A 21,959-nucleotide genomic window follows, 5' to 3' on the forward strand; every position below is an offset into this window, starting at 1 on the left:
GGCTCAAGCATGCATCCCTCTTCCCCCCAAAATTGGGGGTGCTCAGTACCTGCAGGGGGAGGGAGAGAGGAGAGCAAGCACCTGCTGGCAAAAACAAAAGTCAGCACCTGTGCTCGTCATCATCAAATTCCTCAGTATCTCCTTATTGCTCTTCATCTGATGAATAGTGAGTCAACTGTCACGTGCCATTTTCTTCACTAATCTTAAATTGTGATATGTGGTCTCAAGATTCCTAGCAGTGGAGGTCTTTAGACTGTTTCTGGTTTTTGAATATATGATCACCCAAACTGACCAATTTCATTCCACATGTAGTAGTACACAGAAGTGTTAAAATAATTTGTGCCACTGTAGAGTGCAACGACACAATCTTTCCCACCATGATGAAGGAGAAAACAAGCTGCTTTGATTCAACTGCTGGGATTGCACTCTGCATTGTTTTATGACTGAATGGGCTGCTTCTTGCTTTAGAACTTGTTACCTCCATCAGAATCATTTGTTTGTTATAGCCTTTAAAATTTGCAGTAGTCACTGAGGTCAAAAGTTGGCTCTGGAAGCATGGTCAAGAAGGTAGGTAGCATTGTGTGTGGGAGTGATCACTTGATTTTTCCATGATATTAATTTGTCTGTCTGTTTCTCTTCAACTTTTGTAAGTGGGTTGTTCAGTATTCTCACAAATGTTTCTTAATGTTCAGTAATTTGTTCTTGGCGTCAGGCAATGTAGAACTATAATTTTTCCATATTCAGAATGGATTGAGCTACAGATTCAAGTAGTGAAATGAATTTTGAGTTTCACATCCAAAAGACACCATCAAGAATGTCAATGGGATTTACTCAGGGGCAACACCTGGCCACCCCTTCTTCAACAGCAACTGGTTGTAGAGCCTTCTTGAATATTGGAAGATCTTTGAGACATTTAATAGAAGCTGCCTGTCAATTATGAAAAGTCTTAGTTGGTGTGGATGAAATTGAGTGCTGTACTAAATGATGCTGAAAATCGCTGCTGATGCTTGGTTGTTTTTTTTGAAAACCTTGACAATGCTGTTCACTTTTGACTTGTGAGGAGAAAGTTGTAAGATCTTAAACATCACCAGTGAAAAGCTGCATGGTGTGGGCTGCACTTCCATAAGACGGAAGGTGTGGATACTCATTTTATCAACTAAGGCCCAACAGCTTTCATATTAGCTGTGTTTTCAGTCACAACTGAAATAACCTTACGTGGACCCAATTCATTAATTATATGTTTAAACTGATCAGCAATGTATTGAGATGTGTGGTGATGCTGAGTTGTGCACTGGAATTGGCAAAACACTGGGGGTGGAGTTAGCGCCGTGACAGCGATGACACCCTTGTTGTGAATACTTCTCCATCAGACACTGACTAGAGACTCATGAGGAGCTTGTGCAACAACAGCAACTTTTTTCACACCCTCTGCTTTTGGCATTCGGAAGCCATTTCCTACTTGTGACTTTGTGAATTGCATACTTGTGGCACCTTAGAGACTCACCAATTTATCTGAGCATGAGCTTTCGTGAGCTACAGCTCACTTCATCGGATGCATCCTGTGGAAACTGCAGAAGATCTTTTTATACACACACAAAGCGTGAAAAAATACCCCCCCACACACCCCACTCTCCTGCTGGTAATAGCTTATCTAAAGTGATCACTCTCCTTACAATGTGTATGATGATCAAGTTGGGCCATTTCCAGCACAAATCCAGGTTTTCTCACCCCCCCACCCACACAATCTGACATCATAATCAAAAAGGCTGACAAAGGAGGTGCTGTTGTTCATATTCCGACCTAGTCATGATGACAACAGCACCTCCTTTGTCAGCCTTTTTGATTATGTCAGAGTTGTTTCTGAGGCTGTGGATGGCATTGTGTTCTGCACAGCTGAGGTTATGGGGCAAGTGATGCTGCTTTTTCACATTTTCAGCCCGTGCACGTCGGCGGAAGCACTCTGTGTAGAAGTTCAGTCTGCTGTTTCGACCTTCAGGAGGAGTCCACCTAGAATCCTTCTTTGTGACTTTACCCATAACTATTTCACATTTGGGGACAATGTATACCTTCAGATCAGCGGCACTGCTATGGGTACCCGCATGGACCCACAGTATGCCAACATTTTTATGGTTGACTTAGGGGACGAGAGCTGAGGAAGCGTTGTTCTAACGCCCCTACTCTACTTGCGCTATATTGATGACATCATCATCATCTGGACCCATGGAAAAGAAGCCCTTGAGGAATTCCACCACGATTTCAACAATTTCCATCCCACCATCAACCTCAGCCTGGTCCAGTCCACACAAGAGATCCACTTCCTGGACTCTACAGTGCTAATAAACGATGGTCACATAAACATCACCCTATACCGGAAACCTACTGACCGCTATTCCTACCTACATGCCTCCAGCTTTCACCCTGACCACACCACATGATCCATCATCTACAGCCAAGCTCTGCGATACAACCGCATTTGCTCCAACCCCTCAGACAGAGACAAACACCTACAAGATCTCTATCAAGCATTCTTACAACTACAATACCCACCTGCGGAAGTGAAGAAACAGATTGATAGAGCCAGAAGAGTTCCCAGAAGTCACCTACTACAGGACAGGCCTAACAAAGAAAATAACAGAACGCCACTAGCCGTCACCTTCAGCCCCCAACTAAAACCCCTCCAACGTATTATTAAGGATCTACAACCTATCCTGAAGGATGACCCAACACTCTCACAAATCTTGGGAGACAGGCCAGTCCTTGCCTACAGACAGCTCCCCAACCTGAAGCAAATACTCACCAGCAACCACATACCACACAACAGAACCACTAACCCAGGAACCTATCCTTGCAACAAAGCCCGTTGCCAACTGTGCCCACATATCTATTCAGGGGACACCATCACAGGGCCTAATAACATCAGCCACACTATCAGAGGCTCGTTCACTTGTACATCCACCAATGTGATATATGCCATCATGTGCCAGCAATGCCCCTCTGCCATGTACATTGGTCAAACTGGACAGTCTCTACGTAAAAGAATAAATGGACACAAATCAGATGTCAAGAATTATAACATTCATAAACCAGTCGGAGAACACTTCAATCTCTCTGGTCACGCGATTACAGGCATAAAAATTGCGATATTACAACAAAAAAACTTCAAATCCAGACTCCAGCGAGAAACTGTTGAATTGGAATTCATTTGCAAATTGGATACAATTAACTTAGGTTACCTTGCATAATGACTTAGCCACTCCCAGTCGCTATTCAAGCCTATTTCCCCTTGTTTTTTCCTATCCCCTCCCCCTGACGTTCTTGTTAAACCCTGGATTTGTGCTGGAAATGGCCCACGTTGATTATCATACACATTGTAAGGAGAGTGGTCACTTTAGATAAGCTATTACCCGCAGGAGAGTGGGGTGGGGGGAGGTATTTTTCACGCTTTGTGTGTATAAAAAGATCTTCTACACTTTCCACAGTATGCATCCAATGAAGTGAGCTGTAGCTCACGAAAGCTTATGCTCAAATAGATTGGTTAGTCTCTAAAGTGCCACAAGTACTCCTTTTCTTTTTGCGAATACACACTAACACGGCTGCTACTCTGAAACCTGTAAATTGCATGTTACTTGCAAAAAAAAAAATTCTAGCGTGTAAAGAATTTTGGACCATATGAAGTGGTGTATTACTGTTATAAATACCTCTAGCAAATGTACGGTTAAATTAATTTTTCTGGTCACGGGATGTTCTGTTCAAATTGTCTTTGTTTGATGAACATCTGAAGACTTTGCAAGAGTAGGAGTTTTCGATGCTGAAGGAGGCAGAGTAGCAAAATTCTTATTAGAAGATGAAGAAATGGAATTAGCTTCACTTTCATTGTTACTCATCACTGTCTTAATTGAAAGACTGCATGCTTCATACTAGTACTGCTGAAGACATCGGGGAAGGAGAATGTACAGAAGAAAACAAATTTTGATGCAGACCAGCCTTTTCTTTTTTTGTGTTTTGACTGCAGTAATCTAGCTTTTACAGTAGTTGGACACAACACAAGAATTCAGCAAGTGTTTGTCCGTTCTAGCTACATGCGTCACACATTCAAAAGAACAAAATTTGCACTTAGCTTTAGCTTTGCAGTTTTTCCATGTCTAATAAAAAAATTTTCTATACAAATGATTTTGGCTTTCCCAGATTCTGCATAATTTGTAATGCTACTGTTAATTTCTCACTGTTTTTGGAATGTTCTCTAGATTATGAAGTATTTCTAGTATTGCAATCAATCAGTAGCCATTCACTTCTATTTTTAATTGCTGCTGTTCCAGCCAATCAAAATGTTTTGAAGATACCATTTTTATTCTAGAACATTCCAGCCAATCAAGATGCTCAACTTTCAGTTAGTTCACCTTTTTCCCAGCAGGTGGCATTAGCATATACTAAAATGAGTGATCAAGACTTAAGGGCTTGTCTACACAGTCCAAACTATGGGGATGTGAATTGTAGAGCGTTCTAAAGTGTTGTTCTCTAACTGCCCCACGTAGACCCTGCTGGCGTGAACTAAAAGGTACCTAGTTCATGTTGATGTAGTCCCGAACAGGACTTGAGCTGGAAACTGTTTGGACTTCTTTGTTTCTCCTTATGGTCTCTTTTTAGCTAGGGACATTTAGCCTGGGTAACTGACATGAATCATCTGGTCAATGCTGCAGTTTTAACAAAACTTTAAGTGCCCGTGGGCTCCATTCTGTAGAGATTAACATGTCCAAGAATGTATAACCCCATCAGGCTGAATCAGTGAAAAGCTAATTTTTCAGGGAAAAAATACTTTTGTCTAACACACTCTTTCCACATCACTTGGTATATTTTGCTCTAAGATTTCATTATGGTTTCTCTTGTCTGGTGATATTCTAAAATTTTAATTGGCCTGCATCCTACACTGATTTCCTCAGTACCTGCATAAGCTGAAATGGGTAATTTGCATTTTTTTAATGGTAAGTATTAACATTGTATGTATTTGAATTCAGAAGATAATTGCATATCTTGCAAATTACTCAGTGGCTAGTTCATCTTGAAACATTTAGAAATCCATTTTGGTTTCTCATAATTACAGTGTTTTAGTAAGACATCTAAATGTGGGACAGCATTTGGTAGCAAGATGCTTGTTTTTCTAAACTAAGCATGGTTTCTGTGGCTAAATTTTCCTTTCATTTTATAAATATAGATTTTAATCAGTATAGATCAAACTTTTCCAGGCATGTTAAAATTAACATAAACCATACCCTTTCTAAAATATATATTACGAACATAATTGCACATATCTTTGTACAAAATGAAAAAGTGAAAAAGTTACGATGTTTGTAAACTAATGAGGTTATATTCAGCACTTTTGACACGCCTTTATGGTTTCTGTGAAAAATGTTTGAGAAATTGTATCAAAAATATAATTTGGTATGGTACTAGAAATCTTGTATTAGTACGCTTGAAAACATGAATTCTCTGCTGTTGAAGTTTGAAAGAAAGAAACTGCATGGGTTCACTAGTCTTAAAACCAGATTATAACCCCAAGTAAAGCAACGTGAAGCCTGTCTAGTTCTTTCCAAACATGTCTGAGCATCTTAAAGACATTTCTTAAATTTTCAATTTTTATCTTGCTCCTGCTTTAACAAGCTAGTGCATAATTAAATTATTTGTGTTCTTAAAAAAAAGTTTCTATGCAAATGTACAGTAAGCACTAAACTTTTTATAAAAATACTGTTGAATATAATGTGTTCTTCTTCTGGGAAGAGTGAGATGTATGTAGCAAGAGAGAATCAGATGGCAATGTTGAATGGATTTGGAAAGCTATCACAACTCTCTTAATTATTATCACAGTTCCAATATCACAGTTCCAAATCCAGCCTGACTCCCAGCAAGCTATAGCCAAGCAAAATAAAAATTAGAACAATCCCCATCCTGTTCCACTAGTGACCACACCCTCATTTTCCTCTTTCCCAAAACTAGGAAAAATTGAAACTCGTTATAGTACCCCCCCAAATCAACAAGATTAGGCTATTTTGGACCAAGTGAATCCAGGGACCCTCCCAGAGTGTATCCTGCCAACAGCCCTCTCTCACTTATACCTAAACAGTTTCAGCTCAAGTATTTCTCCTGATCCTAACTGTGATGGTATGGGATCAGGGAGATAGAGATCCTCTCTGAAGTAAGTTAGAGAGAGAAGATGAGTGAGGTAATATCTTTTATTGGACCAGTGTCTGTTGGTGAGAAAGAAAACTTCTGAGCCACACACAGCTCTTCTTCAGGTAACTAGCACTCTATCTGGTCTATGACCTAACTTTAGAAAAATGCCTCTAACTTCCTGTGGCATTTATCAAGGAGATCAGTTGTATGTAGAATATCAGGATTGGAAGGGACCTCAGGAGGTCATCTAGTCCAACCTCCTGCTCAAAGCAGGACCAATCCCCAATTTATGGCACAAATCCCTAAATGGCCCCCTCAGGGATTGAACTCACAACCCTGGGTTTAGCAGGCCAATGCTCAAACCACTGAGCTATCCCTCCCTTTAGTTCTACCATATGCTGCTACTAGCAGAACAATCTTTCAAATGGGATTAATATATTTTAAATAGTTAATTTTAACTGGGAATTAAATAACATTTTGCCTTTTTAGCGGTCTCATTCTGAAAAGTATAGAAGAGGACTCTGTTCAGGGTTTAAGCATAGTATTGGGCGGAATCTAATAGCTGTTGAAGTCATATGATGCTCTTAAACTTTCTACAAGTTTGAAACATGTCCTTGGAGAAAGCATGTGACCAATGCCAGACAATCAATGACAAGTGGAATTCATGTGATAGTTGGGAATAAAGGTGCATGATTGTTTCCGTTTCATGTTGCTTTACCTATTAGAATGTAAAGAATATTGTTTGAGAAATCTAATCATGATACCATTTTGACTACAGCAGTAGAAAATATTACGATGATTTATATCATACAAATTGATTGGAAAATTTCTTGGAACCCTTCTTAAATTTTTCCTTTCCTAGCAGGCGTTATTGTTGCGTTAGTGGCCTTTGACTGTTCCACTTAAATATGCCTTCAAACAATTGTTCAAAAGTTAGACTTGTACCTTTTTTCTTCATGATACAATAAAGTATAAAAGCTTGCGGGGGGGGGGTTCTGTTTTTGCTTTAGAATTCTCAAAATTTTCAACTATAATCTTTCCTAACTTTGCTGTGAATCTGTAGGTTTTGGTGTGATGGAGCATTGAGCCACATTCCAGTGGGAGATGGGGCTGTACAAACAGGGCAGCCTGCCTTTCACAAGTGGGGGGGGGGGGGGGGGAGGGTGAGCTAACCTTCTTGGTTGGAAACTAACTGAGGATGATACAGGGTTGTTTTTTTTTTTTCTAGGAACAAAATAAATCCTAGCATGGTAAAACTGTTGATAATGATGCAGAAAAGGCAGAATTTTTGAATAAATATTTTTGTGTTGGAAAGATGCAGGATGATGTACTTTTATCACATGAGGATGATGAAATACTTTCCAGTCCACTTGTAAATAAGGAGACTGTTAAGACAACATCTGCTAGGGATAAGCATTTTAAAGGTTTGTCTACCCTTAAAACGCTGCAGTGGTGCAACTGCATCACTATAGTGCTTCAATGTAGACACTACCTTTGCCTACAGGATGGCTTCTCCTGTCAGCATAGGTAATCCACCTCCCCAAGAAGTGGTAGCTAGGTCGATGGAAGAATCCTTCCATCAACCCAGTGCTGGTCTACACTGTGGGGTAGGTCTGTATGTGTCATGGGGGTGTGGATTTTTCACACTGCGAGAGGCAAAGCGACAGTAAAGTAAATTCCTAGTGTAGACCAGGCCTTAATCCAAAGGACAGGATAATGTGCCCTCAAAAATCTTAAAGGGGTTGTGTGGTGTAATATCTGGCCTGCTGGTGTTACTTTTTAATAAATCTTAGAATACTGAGCTAATTCCTGTCAGCTGGAAGAGTGCTGATTTTGTGCCAATATTCAAAAAGGGCAATGGGATGACACAGGTAACTGTAGGATGTTTAGCCTAATGACAGACCTAGGTAAAATAGTAAAAAACTCCATATGCTTTATTCAATTGATAAAGAACTAAAGCGTTGGAATATAACTAAAGCCAGTCAATGTGGTTTTATGGAAAATAGGTTTTGTCAAACCTGATTTTATTGAGCTTACAAGTTTGATTGATAAAGGTAACTGTGTAGCTGTAATAAACTTTTGTAAGGCATTTGAGTTGGTACCACATGACATTCTGATTAAAAAATTAGCACTATACAATATCAATAAAGCAACATGAAATGGATTAAGAACTGGCTAACTGACAGATCTCAAATACAGTTACGGACACCTCAAGAATGGAGGTTGTCCGTAACTTTGATATGTTCGTAACTCTGAAAAAAAGCACAGTTCAGGCTCCAGATCTAGCAGCTGACACTCCAGGCCAGGCTTCAGCAGCAGCTGAGGCTCCATACTCAGCCCCCTCATGAGTTTGCAAGCTTATCCTCCTCCTGGCAGAGGAATGTGTGTGTGTGTGTGAGAGAGAGAGAGAGAGAACAGCGCATCACCTGGCAGATGGGGGGTAAAAACAGCTCATCCCCCTCCCTGCGGGGGAGGCGGGGGGTTTGAAAGTGGTGCAGATCCCAGCCCTGACACTACTCTGCTGGTCTGGCTCCAGCTGCCTTGGGCTGGCAGCTCCAGCATCTTGCTGTAAGTGGCTGTCCTGTGTGTGGGAGTGGAGATGGGGACAGGGATAGGCAGCCCAGATGTGCCTACCTTTAAGATGCAATACAGGTACAGTATTTCCTTTTTTTTTTTTTTGTCTCTGCTGCTGCCTGATTGGTAACTTCCGGTTTCACTTGGTGTCCAGTTGACTGGTCGGTCCGTAACTCTGGTGTTCGTATCTTTGAGGTTCTACTGTCGTTTATAAATTATATAGATTATATAAAAGAATGCGTCTTCAAAAATATAGAAATGCGCAGTGTAAACAACCTATGACATTTATTCAAGAAAACTGAAGACCTTGGTTTAAAGCAGGGTTGGATCTATTTTCATAGCTATTAAGGAGGATGTGCATATGTTGTAGTATGTTGTAGTTCTTAATTATTTTTCACATTTTCCTAAAATATCTGTACTAGAAAACGCATGTGCCAAACAAGTCATTAATAAAATTAAATAAATTTTTGCAAGGAATGATATGGTAATGACTGATGATGGAACTCAGTTTCACAGTTAAGAGATTTTAAAAGTTTTGCAATAACATATGGTTTCAACGCTATTACATCAAGTCTAGGTAATCCACAATCTAATGGCCTAATTGAAAATGGTGTTAAAATAGTAAAAAGATAACTAACAAAAACTGAAGAAATTAATACTATTTTATATATGGCATTATTAAATTACAGGTTTATCCTGTAATTACAAGGTTTATGCCATTACAACAAGGTTTATCACCTGCATAGTTGTTGTTTAACAAAAGCTTAGAAACAGATTACCTATGTTTTTTCAAGAAGGATGTAAGGAAAGGAATAATTATAAATATCAGTCAAGTTTGTGTCAAAATAATTATGATAGAGGATTTCATGAACTACCTTATTTGACACTGCATGGTAGAGTACATATTTATAATGGTACAAAATGAGCTCTGAAAGCCACTGTAATTAGAGGTCATGACCTTATGATGCCATGACTAATAATGGTCAAGTCTATAGTCAAAATCTAAGATACTTGCAGTTGTTACCTGCAAGACCAGACTCTGCTGAAAGAAGAAATGATATAGTTCAGCAAGAAGGGCAGCAAGAAAATGAAAATGCTATCATTCCTCTAAGTAGTAAGAACAACTTCTATAATATAGCAAATATAGGAGTTAGACGGTTATTGCATCATAGGAGACCTGTAAAAAGACTTAAAGAAAGTGTTAAGAGATATTTCTGCTATATGAATAAATGTGTGCTTTTAAAAAATAAATTAAAGGAACTGTGGTGTTTCTGTAACTTTAAGGACAAATTTCAGAGTAGCAGCCGTGTTAGTCTGTATTTGCAAAAAGAAAAGGAGTACTAGTGGCACCTTAGAGACTAACCCATTTATTTGAGCATAAGCTTCATCCGATGAAGTGAACTGTAGCTCATGAAAGCTTATGCTCAAATAAAATGGTTAGTCTCTAAGATGCCACTAGTACTCCTTTTCTTTTTAAGGACAAATAGGATCTTCAGAGTGTGGGAGGTGACAGTGAGAAGAGGCTTTGGTTTTAGGTTAGGCTGCTAAATTGACCTGAGTTAAAATGCTCTGTATGTATCCAATAAAGACTGTTGTTAAGTTAGTAGCAATGAATAATTAAGTCTAGTGGATTTCTTGAATATAAAACAACACAACTGCAATCTTTGGATGTATAAACATGGGAGTAGTGAGTAGGAGTAGGGAGGTGATTTTTATCTCTGTGTATCATATTGGTGAGACCAATACTGGAATACTGTGAATAGTTTGGGTATCCATGTTTTAAAAAGGATATTTGAGGGAAAAACTGGAGAGGCAGAAAAGAGCCACAAAAATTATTTGAGGCGTAGAAAAAAATGCCTTACAGTGACAACTGAAAGAACTAACTCAATCTGTCCAATTTATCAAAAATGAGATTATGTGACTTTATTATAGCATATAAATCTTTTCATGTGGAAGAAATACATGGTACCAAGGGGCTTTTTCATCTTGCAGAGAAATACAGAAACAAGAACCAATGCCTGGATGCTGAAGCCATATAAATTCTTATAAGAAATTAGGCTCAAATTTTTAACAGTGACGGTGATTAACCACTGGAACAAACTGCCAGGGGAAGTGGTGGGTTCTTCATCTCTCGATGTCTTCAAGTCAAGATGGGAAGTCTTTCTGGAAGATAAGCTTTAGCCAAGTTATACTTGAGTCAAAAACATGATCATGGCCTCAATGTAGGGGTAACTGGGTGAAAGTTAATGGCATGCAATATACGGGAGGTCAAACTAGATGATACAAGGATCCATTCTGGCCTTAACCTCTATGAATGAATGAAGAGAGCACAAGCCACATATTTGTTTTTTTTTTCTTTTGCAGATTGCTTTTAAATGATTTATTAAGTGGTTTATTATCAATGAGCAGTTGAATGTAGCATATCTTCAAATACGGGAAGCAGTTAGCTTTCTGAATTTAACATGTCTTATTAGAGAAAGGGGTGTATTTGGCCTGGTTTAATCTCTCTATTAATCTCTGCAAACTGTCTGGGAAGGTGGGAGTTTAATGTTCTTGTCTATGTTTGATCTTTTTGTAAAGTTTGGGACTTTAATTTTTAAGAAAAGCACCAGTCTGAGTATGTCTTGCCCTCTCCAGTAGAAAAGTAGATTTTACACTATAGTTTCCTTAAAATCTACTTTCATGTCTATTTGATTTATAAGGAGTGTTTCTGCAGAATCATCTCTTTCTAACCATCGCAAGTGGTAGAGGGAGTGAAGATTTCTCAGAATTATGGTTTTGCTTAGAGGACAGAGTATTAGTTTATTAAGAACATAAGGTTTAAATTTATTCCACTTGAATACCAAGTTTTAAATAACAACTTGACAATTATCCACTGTTTCCACTGTTTGTATTTGGCAATATTTTCACTGAAATATGAACATTTTCAGTTCATTTTGTTCTTTGACATCAGTGGTTTTATCTTGGATTTCAGTTCCCAAAACTTGACTTAAAATAGCTGTTTAATTTATATAGGAACTAGAGGCAAACTTTTTTTCCATACTTACATTTGTAATAAAGCTAGGCATGGTGCCTGTTGCAATTCCCCTAATCTGAAGGGAGAATGTCTTACTTATTTCTTGACATGGAGAGACATCTTAGTTTTGAAACTCTACTGGGTGCAAATAGCTGTTTGTGCCAGATGTTGAGGTGTATTCTGGTAATTGTGTACAATAATGTCAACTTCAGCAAGTAAAAAAGCAAAAATCCCAATTGTAAGAGAATGAAATAACTAAATTGAATGAAGTTTCATTTGGGTCTTGCCTGTGGGTGAAATAACAATGGTTATATCCAATCACACATCTTAATAGCTCTTGAATGACAAATACATGCAAGCAATGCCCAGGTTTAAGCAGCTGTTTCTTATCCTTGTTATAGCAGGTAATTTGAAGGATACTTAGGAGATCGTTTGTCTGTGAAACCAAAACAGTTTTGTAGTTACGGAAATTAAATGTAGTCAAAAGTAAATTTAGTTACCATTCACTAGCCACCATTCCAAGGATCCTGTTCCGTATTGGTAGACCATCAGTATATTCAGTTCTGCCTCCCTTCCTCTTGAGAGGAAGATAGATTTAGCAAATTCTCTTAAAATGTATTACGTCTTACAGCATATAATTCTTATGGAAGATGTAATAAGGTACAGTAGCATATTAAAATATGTAGAGTGTGAGAATACTTTTGAGTATCCCGAAACTTTATGGTGGAATATTCCAGAATAGCTACAAAGTTCCCAAGTATGTTAGAGATTCTTTTTTTGAAATAGAAGCCTGAACCATGCCTCTGTGCGGAGTCCTGCACTCTGGTAGTATCTCCAGACTTTGCAATAAGATAGTCCCTACAGTCCAACTGCCATGTCCATATAGAAGCGGTAGGTCATCAACTAAGTCAAAATCTTCAAGGTGAATTGAGGTTTAGGTGTCTTTGGGCACATGAATGCGCCTGGCCAGCTGTGCCAGACTGACTTGTTGGTGGAAAGTCCTTTCCACCAGATCTCTGAATGGTCAGTGCTGAGAGGCCTAGCAGCCCTCCATGGTGAGAGGTTTCTCATCCTTGTGGTCTGGCACTGCGGTGTTTAGACCTTCTTCCCAGAGAGGCAGAGAAAAGTCTCCTTCCTCTTTCTGAAGTTCTGCAGCCACTGCTGCTCATCCTGGTCTTGACTACAGCTCTGTCCCAAAAGTCTGTAATCAAGGTCATCACTCAAAAGCTGTGCTTTGCTTGTTAAATGTATTTCACAGAGCCGATTGAGGCTAGGGTTGGGAGCACAACATTTGTCATTGAGTTGCAGCATGAATTCCATGTATTTCTAGGCTATGTCTATCCCCAGGAATTATTGCCAGAACCCTTTACACCACCACTGAAGCCACATAATTTGCAAGACCTCAAGAAAACAACTGTGTCTGTGAACAAATAGTGAGCTCTAAGTTGTTAAGTCAATCCTCTGTTTTGAAAATAACTTGTGGAAATGACACAATTTCTTAGGGAATTTTGGGAATTTGACCCATTCTCACATAATTCCTTTGGCCTCCCGGAAACCCTTTCGAAATATATCACAAGCCAATGATTCAGGGAGCTGTCAAACTGTGGATACTCAGAAGGTAGTCCATCTCACTACTATGGTGCTTGTGGACATGTAACAGAATGGTAGATGAAATAGTATGTCTACTCTGCAATGCATGATTGCTCTTTATGTCGGTGCAATCATACGAGTTGAATTAGCTATGGTTTCATGCTCTAATATAGACAAGCCAATGGTTTGTGTCATGTCTGTTGCAGAATCTCTTCCTGAGATGGGGTGCCCAAGCTCTCTGAGTCTTTACAAAGGTAACTAAAAGAAAGACATGAATAAAGTGTTTATACTGAGGAGCCTTCTATTCTGTGAGATAATAGTTGAACCTCACCTGTTTTGGTTGCATTTGTGTGTATAAATATAACATTGTAATATACTGTTATTAAGTAAGCTGTGTCTGCTCAGTTCAGTTAGGGTTTATTTTAGAAACATCCCTTGAGGTTGTTAGACATCAGCAGTAGAAATCCAGAGAATATGGCTTCTTTAAAAAAATAAAATTTACTTTTTCCTTTCAAAATTCAGCAACTATATACTGAAAATGTTATCTTGATAATTAGAAGTTTGAATATGTAACTTTAAATGGTGACTTGTAAAATACACTATATAATTACATGTTAGACACTCACTTTGCTGAATTCACTAACCCGCGTGCCTCCCTCAAGAGGTTGGAAGAGAATTCTGAGTCACACTTTGTGTGTGTGTGTGCTGTTTTTGTTTGTTTGTTTGTTTTTTGTAGTTTGTTCTTGTTGTTTCGTTACAGATATTTACATCGGGAGCTGGTTGCAAGTATTTGTGAGCTTGCAAGGACCTGGGCTTATATTAGTAACTTGAAGAGCCAAAAACCTGAGCCTTGGAGTTTGTACCTGAATCCTGAAATAGCAAGAGACTAGAGTGAGAATCCGGTATATACAGGACTTTCAATTTGAAGGGATGAAGTTTGCTGAGGTCATTGGGGATTGGTACACCAAAACCCCACAAAAATCCCTACAAATATCAGTCCCCCACAGAAGCAATGGCCTCAGCCATGGTAGAGAGCTGGAGTATCAATGACAGAAGTGATCAGATATTCGAGGATAAGCCCATCTTCATTCTCTGTTGCCCAATCTGCCCTTTCAACTAGGTAACAGACTTGATGACTGTGTTGGGAGCCACATCAGAGCTGATTAGGAACCAGCAACCATCTTTGGGAGATACCTTACCCTGTCCTCTCAGACATGGTCAGCTATCACTTCAGACAAATGGTTGTTGGATAGAGGTACTGTCATACAGATTCTTCACAGCACTGAGAGTCTTTACAAAATGCCAAGCAGTGTGAGCAGCCTACCTGAGAAGACAAGGCCTTCATGTCTATCGCTGCTTGGATGACAGGCTGATCAGAGGCAGATATCAGTTGCAGATAGCAGTGAGCTTGGAATGCCCTCTATCTCTTTTCATCTGGCTGGGTCATCTAGTGAACTATGAAAAATAGTCACTTACCACATCACAGATCATAGAGTTCATAGGAGAACGGATTGAGTCCAGATCACAGAAAACATATCTGCCTGAGGACAGCTCATCCATTCTTTACAAACACGCATATTTCAGTTCTATCCAAACCAGCTATGATAGTATGGGTATGCACTGCAGTGTTAGGCCATATGTGGGTGAGCATGTAGTGATACCGCTTGCCAGACTTCACCTGTGGCTCCTTCAGCTCTGGCTCAGGTTAGTCTAATCTCTGAGATATCAGACGGAACGGTCACAGTAACACATTGTCACTGCAGAACTGGCTTAGGGGCAGGAACCCACAAACACATGGAAAAGGGTATCTTTTTCAGTTTTCTCCCAAACAAAGCTGCTAATCACGGCTGTTTTAGGGACGGGTTGGGGAGCTCATTTGGAGCACTTACAAATTCAAGAAACTTTGGTTCCAGATGACATGGGACTGCACACGAACATCCTGGAGCTTGGAGCTATCAAACTGGCCTGTATGGTATTCTTCTCTGTCTTCCAACAGCAGATCTTCACAGACAACATGACAGCCATATACTAAATAAACTCACCTCTCGGCTTGGAGGTTATTGAATTCTGGACTTGGTGCTCTCAAAACAGGGTAAACACACTGGCACTTCATCTTCTAGGAGTCAGCAACAGCCTTGCAGACATCTTCAGCCGGCAGTCTGATCTGGTCATGAATGGCTTTTGTACAGATCCATCATGGGAGTGGCATTCAGTCCAGTTGGGATTCCCATTGTAAAACTGTTTACCACTAAGTACTATGCCAAATGTCAAACTTTTTGTTCCAGAGGAAGTCTGAGACCAGGATTGTTGCTGGAAGCCTTCCTCTACTGCAGTGGGACAGAGGCCTACTTTATGCCTTTTGACTGATTCCCAAGTCAGAAGGGACAATGCTGCAATCATTATTGTAGCTTCATAGTGACAGATATCAGCTAAAACTGTTTTGTTACAGATATCCATTCAGCCTCCAATCTAGCTCCCAGACCGTGGTGCTGTGAAATCGGGTTTGGACAGTTAGACATTCCATCCAGACCTGAAGTCTCTGTATCTGACGGTGTAGCTGTTGGCTGGCTAAGTACCACGGACAGACTGTTCCTACAGCCCTTGGTACTAAAGATTGTTTCTGCTTACTACATTTAAAACAAGGTGGTCTTTTGTCTGGGTCTCAGCTTGCCATCTGCCCATGCAGTCATGTTCTGTCTTTTCTCACAGCACAATACCAAAGTATCTCAAAGGATTAATGCACACTTATCCACCAGTTAGAGAGCCTACTCCTGCCTGGGACCTCAGTATAGTCTTCCTGAGATTCATGGAAACTCCATTTGAACTTTCTCAGAATGCTGCTTACACTACCTCTCTCTAAAGGCTGTCTTCCTAGTTTCCTGTCACTTTGGCTGGAAGAGTAAGCTAGCTTCAGGTGCTTCTAGCGGAACATATTCCCCCCTCCCCCACAATATTCCTTTGAGAGAAGGTGGAGCTAAAGTCTCACCCAGAATTAATTCCTAAACTAATCTCTCTGAATTTAATCTAAAACAGTCAATCTAGCTGTCATCTTCCCAAAACCACACGCTGCACCAGGAGTAAAGGAATTGCACACATCAGATGCGCAGGACTTTCTTTTATTACATTGACAGTACCAAACCGTTTAGATGGTTGCCCCATCAATTTCTGGCTAGGACTGGGAGATCTAAAGGTCAGGCCATCCCACCACAAAGAATATAAAAATGCATCACCTTGTCTTATCAGTTGGCTGGTTTACCTCTCCCACCAAACATCAAGGCTAACTCCACCAGAGCTCAGGCAACATTCCTCCACCTGTTTCAGAAATGTCAGTATCAGAAATCTGCAAAGCAGCAATGTGGAATAACCCACTGAACTTTCTTAAACACTGTACTTTGGACTTAGCTGCTAGGTCAGATGCCAAGTCCAGAAGAGCAATACTTCAATCACTGTTCAACTGATGCAATAGATATTCCTGAAGAAGGTGGGAATGAGGAGCTACTGCTTGCCAGTCACCTACACTGGGTTCTACATTGACATATACTCCAAGAAGGAAGAATGGTTACTGTTTCCTACAGTGACTGTAATTCTTCAAGAAGTTGTCAGCATAGATCCTGTGACCTGCCCTCCATCCTTACATTTTGGAATCCTCACCTATCACAGGCTTCAAATGGCTGCTCTACCCTTTGTGACAGGGTCAGGCCAGATGGCTATAGGAGAGTAACAGAAGGCAGATATCTACTTAGTCTGGGGCTAATATCCTTTTTCCCTGGGTAAGGTAACAGGGGAGGTTCCAGAACAATTAAAACAGACAGGCTGATTGGCTGCAGGTGTTCTAATCAAGAAGCTGCTAGAATCAATTAAGGCAGGCTAATCGGCACCTGGGTTTAAAAAGGAGCTCACTTCAGTTTGTGGTGCATGTGAGGAGCTGGGAGCAAGAGGCGATAGGAGCTGAGAGTGAGAACATGGACTGTTGGAGGACTGAGGAGTACAAGCATTATCAGACACCAGGAGGAAGATCCTGTGGTGAGGATAAAGAAGGTGTTGGGAGGAGGCCATGGGGAAGTAGCCCAGACAGTTGTAGCTGTCGCACAGCTGTTCCAAGAGACACTCTAAACAGCTGCATTCCACAGGGCCCTGGGTTGGAACCTGGAGTAGAGGGCAGGCCCAGGTTGCCCCCAAATCCTCCCAACTCCTGGTCAGACACAGGAGGAGTCGACCTGGACTGTGAATTCAGAAAAACGGCCAAGCTGAAGGCTGCCGTGAAGCTCCAAGGTGAGCAAATCCACCAATAAGCGCAAGACCCACCAAGGTAGAGCAGGAACTTTGTCACACCTTGCACTGATGGACATGGCTTTCAAACAAATCTGATCACACACCCATGAGGCACCTGTGCACCCATAGTGGGATCCACACTGACAATGTCTTGAAGAACCAGAGTTACTCTAGGGAAAGTAACTGTCCTTCATTCTTTCCTGCAAATTGCACTTAGAAGTTTGCCCAGTAGTGCTGACTTTTCCCCCTTCCTCTGCTTGAGACCATATTTTTTTAAATTTTTTTTTTTAAGATTAATAATTTCACCATGTTCATTATTTCTCCGCCCTGAATCTTGAAACACAGGGTGTAACAGCCAAAGAGAATTTTTGTGGGAGCTCTTTGCTAAAATATTGGAAGCACATTACATCTTTGACTAATTAAGAAATAGGAAAACTTAGGTTTAGAAAAGCTCCTTCTTGGTAGCTTTAGGATTTAGTGGAAGTTACTCCTTTCATATGAACAATAAGGCAGCTTTCTTACTATTCTACGTGGCAACATAAAACAATTATTGGGAACCAAATACCTAAAGTTTTTGCAGAATTTCAATTTAGGAAATTGTGCTTCATTTGTCTATATTGCATGTGCTTTATTTCTATATCAGAGGGATAGGTGTGTTAGTCTGGATCTGTAAAAGCGGCAAAGAGTCCTGTGGCACCTTATAGACTAACAGACATATTGGCGCATAAGCTATCGTGGGTGAATACCCACTTCGTCGGATGCGTGTCACATGCATCCGACAAAGTGGGTATTCACCCATGAAAGCTTATGCGCCAATACGTGTGTTAGTCTATAAGGTGCCACAGGACTCTTTGCCACTTTATTCATATAGACTTTTATTGTAGAACATTGCTTTAAGAGAAATTTCCACTTACTGTTGACTTGAAAAAATGGTCTGATCTAACAAACTTAAAATGTTTTCATGAGAGCCAACGGGACAACACCCAAAAAAATTTAACTTATTGTTGGGGAATTCTTCTTTCTGCCAAGACTGATCTTACTGTTACAGCCTACCAGCCAGTTAGCTAAATGTTCACAATCTGTACTGAAGCTTACCAATTGCATCTGCTATAAGGACTGTAATAACCACCTTCTGTAAATATGTCATTTGCCAGGATTCTCACTCCTGGGTATTAGTTTCTTTGCACTGAGACTGATAGAGTTTTCCCAACTCTAAAAGAACTTTGAACAGATATCAGGATAGAGTGTGAGGCAGGTATGCCGTCCCCTGTAAATGCTTCTCCACTGAAGAAGGCTTCTCTATGCCAGTCCATCTTGTATAAAAGGTCTTAGTAAAGCTAGGAGAGATAGTGATTTAGAAGAATGCAATAACCTCGTACTGGTTCAGGAGGTACCAGTCTATTGCAAATGGCCAACATTGAGCTCATCAGGTTGAGAGTCTGGCCTTTGATCACTCAGAAATGAGGGCACCTCTCTTCATCTTACCATGGGAGCTCTTTCCTGGACATCCTTTTTACCCCTGTTGGGTAGAAAACCATGGACATGTTATCTTTGCATAGGTAACGGTAACAGAGTAGCAAAATCCCTACTCTTACTGTTTGCCCATCGAGGTTTAACATTATCAAGAGCTGTTGGGTTTCCACCAGACTTATGCTACAGAGGTAAGAACTAAGAGTGAAAATCCTGTTGGAATTCGATCTACAGAGAAGCAGAATTGCAGTTAAGCATTCCATTTTTCAAACACTAAATTACAGCTGGGTGAGCATTTCTACAAAAACATTCAGATAGTTTTAAAACAAAACTTGTTGGTATATCCCACAAGGCCTAAAACATTCTTGTTTTCTCTTGCTGTATTAACTTCTTACATAGAAAGGAAATGAATTTTAGAAAGAATGTTTTATATAAGCCATTTGAGACAGTCTGTTAAGGAAATACCAGCTGTCAAGAAAGATGTAGCCAATATTGAGTTATATTAAAAATATTCTTAAGGAAGTATGCGTCCAGAAAAAGTGGCTTAATTAAAGCATTTCAACTACTCCTCTGGAGCAAGGTCACTTAAATTCCAAGTAAATCTCATAAATGTGAAAATCAAGAGGACTTATTTTTTTCTCCCCCTCCTCTCACCTCTCCTTAAGGGAAAAATATTTTGTTTTCTCTTAAGATTGTCTCTTTTAGGTTCTGATTGGGAGGTGGTCCCCCAACACAGCAGAATGAGGAAATGAGTATCTGGTTAAAAATTTTAGTTAGCAGGAAGATCATAAAGGTAAACAGTCACAATGCTTTGTCTTTTAATCCTCAAACTCCATAAATTTGCATTCATCAATACCTTGTAGTTTTAAAATAAGATAAAATTAATGTTTTAACAAGAGAAAAAAATAGGAAGATTAAATTTCAGTATTATCATATTACCTTTTTTCTGTCTAAATCTGCACCTTAAGAGTAATTAATAGCACTATGCAGTATTGTGTTGCTGCAGCGGAAGAATATAGCAAAGTGTGTTAGATACCCATGTAAATATAATGAGCTAGGATTTAGATAAAAAGCTACAATTGGCTTGTGAAGCATATTAAAAAACGATTGGATTTACTGTTTTTTTTCCTTTACTTTTTTAAGTTCAGTCTGGACTGTTGGTTAAGGGGTTATACTCTGAATACACAATTACACTGTATTAGCCTGAAACACAAGCTTTTGGGTTAATTACAGCTTTAATGTTTGGTTTGTGCACCCATTAATCTGCTTGTTTTGATCAGCTTTACTCTTTTCAATATGTTTATGGTATTTGAAATTATGCTTTCTTTCTTTCTAGGGGGTATTTGTAGAGCACCAGTCACTGAAACATTTGTGTACAATTCTAAGCATAAAGAGAAAAAAATAGGTGCCGAGACCCATGTAAGTACCTAGATATTTATTTTAAAAAATAAATATACAAAGGGCAAAACTATAGGCAGAGTTTGTAGCTGTCTATCGTTAAGGCTTCCGAATGCTTTCCATGATAAGACTGTGTGTTTAATGCATTTTGCCATCCCTGTGAAAATCTGTCCAAGTTATAATAAGCCTCTGAAAATCTCACTTAGCACATGCTCCCCCATACCATCTATGCATCAACTAAACTGTGTGTGCGCCATCCTCACAGAGTGACTGAGCATGCTCTATCCCAGGGCTGAAGGGGCTGAGAAGGCATTTCCCTGCACTTCCTTCCCATGACTACCAGGGGCTGCTGTGGTGCGAGGCAGCAGAACTGACTGTAGGGAGACTCCTTCCTGTGCTTTCAGTGCTGTACCTGCTAGTGCCCAGACAGCATGGAGGAGGAGGAAACAGCCTGACTGGAATATAGAGGGCTAAGGGGCAGAGGTAGTAGGGACAGAAGCTGGGGGGAAAGAAATAAGAGCCGGGGAGAAGGAGGGATAGGAGCAGAGTGAGGCATGAGCTGGCTGGGGATCAGGGAGTCGGAGGTAGGGGCAGAATAGTCTGTAACCACTAGAGTACAATTTCCTCTAGAACCTGGAATTGAACCTAGGACACTGTGTGGCTGGCCCATATACAGGATAACAGCCTGCTGCTGCTTCTACCATTTACTTGATTGTCTTGCATTGTAGAGGCGTGTGCTGTAAATCTAAAGGTTCTGACTCTGCTGATGACCTGTGTGAGGATCGTTATGGATCCACAATATTAAATTCTTGGGTTTTTAGCTTGCTTTTTATTTTTCCACGTAATATCCTATGTATTTAATGTTAAAAGAATGTTGAGGTTGCAAAGTCAAGCGCTCAAGATGCGAGAATTGGTGTTGCTTGTAGAATCTTAATTTGTAACTCTTGTTTGTATGTGTTGCAATTCAGAGCTGGCTGCACCTCTGATATTTTCGTGCATCACTGAGTGTGCCTTCTCCAGGTTTTAGACTTTTACCTTTCTGAGGTGGAATCTTGCAATTCTTCCACTTCAAAAGGGTACTGGGCTGCAGCGCCTTGTGTACCAACTGTGATTACTCAGCAGGCCTGACTGGATTTGGCTGTCCATAGTCTTTGCTTGAGATCTGTGACCAGTGTGATCCAGAACAGGTTTTTCAAAATAAAGTATTGTTTGTTCTTAACAGCAGGAAAAAAGCATTACAAGAAAAAAGGCTTTAACTGAATAGTCTATCTGCTTTGTCTTACCTAAAGCTTAGGTAGGCTTATCTTCTCCCAGGTACCCCATTCTGGAGGCTGCGGTTCAGTCTGTTTCTCTGTGGTCCCTATGTCATCCTCCCTGTGCTTCAATGTCTCTGAGTGCAAAGTTCTTTGTTCTATGTTCCTGCTTGAAGGCTCCCCACTTCTGAGGTTACAAGTGGGGACCTCCCACTGGGGTC

At 40.1% G+C, this 21,959-nt stretch overlaps 1 protein-coding gene across 6 annotated transcripts in view; it reads left to right on the forward strand.

Annotated features, from left to right (window-relative positions):
- The window catches only part of LCLAT1 (lysocardiolipin acyltransferase 1), a 205,385-nt gene that overhangs the window by 17,102 nt on the left and 166,324 nt on the right, over positions 1–21,959 (forward strand). For 2 of the 6 annotated variants that reach the window (XM_073338646.2, XM_073338651.2), the window contains exon 2: positions 20,424–20,506. The exons of 2 other annotated variants lie outside the window; for them this stretch is intronic. The gene's annotated coding sequence lies outside the window, so the exon portion shown is untranslated. Of the gene's footprint in view, positions 1–13,551; positions 13,600–18,465; positions 20,507–21,959 lie in introns of those variants that run through there. 2 more of the 6 variants (XM_073338649.2, XM_073338647.2) reach the window with 2 other exon arrangements.

This window comes from Lepidochelys kempii, chromosome 3 (genome assembly GCF_965140285.1).
Source record: "Lepidochelys kempii isolate rLepKem1 chromosome 3, rLepKem1.hap1, whole genome shotgun sequence".
In the NCBI taxonomy this organism is placed as follows: domain Eukaryota; kingdom Metazoa; phylum Chordata; order Testudines; family Cheloniidae; genus Lepidochelys; species Lepidochelys kempii.